Here is a 3,456-nt window from a genome sequence, read left to right as displayed (position 1 = left end):
TTAAGTAATTGGAAACTATAGAAGGATTTTAAGAGTGGAGCTTTATATTCTCTATTTTTTCCTGAGACTGTACTTTTCTCATTTGTCTTGTACCTGTGCCACATCTATTCTTTCTGCATCTTTCAGTAAAGCATTTTAGAGCTAAATTAGCTAGGTTTAAATTATGTTTAATATTGACAAATGTTTGATATTGCTATTGCTTGAGATTTGTATATTTACACATCTATAATCCGTCTTCAAATCGTTATTTTCTAAAGTTGCATTGAAATGCATCAGTTTTGAAGGAAGACATACAAATAGCCAAATGGTATATGAAAAGGTGCTCAACATCACCAGTAATCAGGGAAATGCAAATCAAAACCACAATAAGATATCACCTCACACCTGTCAGGATGGCTATAATTTAAAAAAAACAGGGGGACCGCCATCAGAGCCGCCATCTTGTGGGAGCGAAACCAGCGCCTGCCTCAGGGTAGCAGCTGCGCCGGCCGCCGAGGGTTTCTCTGGCCAGTGTTGCTCCCACGGGTCTACAGCATGGGGCATATTTTTGCAAACCTCTTCAAGGGCCTTTCTGGCAAAAAAGAAATGTGCGTTCTCATGGTGGGCCTAGATGCTGTGGGAAAGACCACCACCCTGTACAAACTGAAGCTGGGTGAAATCGTGACCACCATTTCCACTCTAGGCTTCAGCGTGGAAACCGTGGAATATAAGAACATCAGCTTCACTGTGTGGGACATGGGCGGCCAGGACAAGATCCGGCCTCTGTGGCACCACTACTTCCAGAACACACAAGGTCTCATCTTCATGGTTGACAGCAAGGACAGGGAGCGTGTGAATGAGGCCCGAGAGGAGCTTATGAGGATGCTGGCAGAAGACGCGCTCAGGGATGCCGTTCTGCTCAGAGTTTGCTAACAAACGGGACCTCCCCGATGCCATGAATGCAGCTGAGATCACAGACAAGCTGGGTCTGCACTCTTTGTGCCACAGGAACTGGTACATTCAGGCCACCTGTGTCACCAGCGGGGACGGGCTCTATGAGGGACTGGACTGGCTGTCCAATCAGCTCCAGAACCAGAAGTGAGCTGTACTCCTCTCTCCTCCCCTCCACTCCCTCCTTCTGCCCTCGCTTTACTCTCATGTGGCAAACGTGTCCCTGGGGGGTGAGTGCCAGAAGCTGTCTCCATGGTCGGTCACAGTGTGCTTCACCATGCTGTAAATGTGCAGACACAGCCTGCACCTGGGTTTTTATTTAATGTAAATAGTTTTTGTTTCCAATGAGGCAGTTTCTGGTACTCCTATGCAATATTACTCAACTTTTTTTTAATTATAAAAAGAAAACCAACCCATTGTTTAGTACTGAGAAGGGATTTTAGGCACACGGGTCATCCAGGAGTCGCTGTGTCAGACAAGCCCGATGCTCCTCCTCTGGGCTTTAGATCTGTGTTGAGATCCATTTTGGTGGCTGGTTTTTAACCCAAACTCAGTGCATGTAAAAAAAAGTTACAAGTAGGGCTTTGCTGGTGGCGCAGTGGTTGAGAGTCCGCCTGTACACGGGTTCGTGCCCCAGTCCGCGAAGATCCCACATGCTGCGGAGCAGCTGGGCCCGTGAGCCATGGCTGCTGGGCCTGCGCGTCCGGAGCCTGTGCTCCGCAACGGGAGAGGCCACAACAGTGAGAGGCCCGCATACCGCAAAAAAAAAAAAAAAAAAGTTACAAGTACAAGATAAGGAGAACACTTGAACACACAAAAGGGAGAAATGTGCTTAGTGTAGGTTCTGCAGTAATGACCTGAGTCCAGTCCACCAGTGGTCTGTTTCCCGTTGGGAACATGAAACGGGGCAGAACCAGCCATGATCCATTCTGCATGGTCATAATAGGGTCCATGTGATTTGCTCTGTCTTGGGTCATCCCACACCCCATAGCGTTTGTGCTTGCACCTGTGCTTACATGGTCGTCCAGGAGATGGGCTGGAGGCTGCAGCCGCTGCTCTCAGACCCCTTGGAGGAACCCCAGCCTTTTCCTGGGTCAGCATGGGCACTTTGGTTGGAACGCCCTGGTTTAAGCGGGAGCCCTGCAGTCCCCTTGCTTGCCTACTCCGGGCTCTCTGGGGTCTCACCAGCAGGAGCGCGGGTGGTCATCCTGAGCCCCAGCCCTTCGGAGCCCCTGTCTACGTGTGCTTTCACTCCCTCAGGTTGCAACGGTCAGATTTGCCATCGAAAAATGATAACCTCTACTTTTTTCTTTTGTATTTTGATAAACACTGAAGAAGCTGGAGCTGTTAAACTTTATCTTGGGGAAAACCTCAGAACTGGTTTATTTGGTATTGTGGAACCTCTTACTGCTTTCAAAACAGTTAGTAATCAAGTGTTTTGTATACTTGTTTTCAGTTTTCATTTCGACAAACAAGCACTGTAATTACAGCTATTAGAATAAAATCTCTTAACTAAAAAAAAAGACAGGGGACTTCCCTGGTGGTCCAGTGGCTAAGACTGTGCTCCCAACACAGGGGCCCAGGGTTCGATCCCTGGTCAGGGAATTAGGTCCCACATGTCACAACTAAGAGTTCGCATGCCGCAACTAAAAAAGATCCCACATGCTGCAACTAAAGATTCTGCATGCCACAACTAAAGATCCCACATGCCAGAAGGAAGATCCTGCACATGGCAATGAAAATCCCGTGTGCCCAACTAAGACCCGATGCTGCCAAGTAAATAAATAAATATTTTAAGAAATATTAAAATAAAGAAAAACAACAAACAAACCAAAAAACAAAAGATACGTGTTGGGAGAATGAGAAGAAGAGGGAACCTTTGTGCACTACTGCTGGGAATGTAAGTTGGTGCAGCCACTGTGGAAAACAGTATGCAGTTTCTCAAAATAAAGTAGAACTACCCTATGATCCAGCAATACCATTCTGGGTATATGTTAAAAGGAAATTAAATCAGTATTTCAAATAGAGATCTTTACTCTTATGTTCATTGTAGCATTATTCACAATAGCCAAGACATGGAAGCAACCTAAATGCCATCAAAAGATGTATGGCTAAAGAAAATATGGCAAACACATAAAATGAAATGTTATTCAAGCTTAAAAAAGAAGGAAATCCTGCCATTTGTGACAATATGGATGAACCTGGAGGGCATTATGCTAAGTGAAATAAGCCAGACAGCAGGAAAAGTACTGCATGATACCACTTACAAGAGGAAAGTAAATCATAGAAGCAGTGAGTTGGAACTGTGGTTGCTAGGGACTGGGGTTGGGGAAAATGGGGAGGTATTAGTCAAAGGGTACAAAGTTTCAGTTATACAAGATGAATAAGTCCTAGATATCTACTGTATAACATAGTGCCTATAGTTAACAACACTGTATTATATACTTAAAAATTTGGTAAGAGGATAGATCTTATGTTAAATGTTCTTATCCCCCCAAAAAATGATAAGTAAGGAGGGTGTGAGGA

General features: G+C 45.3%; 1 pseudogene across 1 annotated transcript; it reads left to right on the top strand.

Annotated features, from left to right (window-relative positions):
* The first annotated feature begins 450 nt into the window (after window positions 1-450).
* Window positions 451-1,081, top strand: LOC307067027 (ADP-ribosylation factor 1-like; annotated as a pseudogene). The gene has a single exon. The product of its transcript is annotated as an ADP-ribosylation factor 1-like (transcript).
* Window positions 1,082-3,456: the final 2,375 nt, after the last annotated feature.

Source organism: Hyperoodon ampullatus, assembly GCF_949752795.1.
Source record: "Hyperoodon ampullatus genome assembly, chromosome: 18".
Classification (NCBI taxonomy): domain Eukaryota; kingdom Metazoa; phylum Chordata; class Mammalia; order Artiodactyla; family Ziphiidae; genus Hyperoodon; species Hyperoodon ampullatus.
Note: the sequence above shows the minus strand (reverse complement) of the source record. Positions and strands in the feature narration are given on the sequence as shown.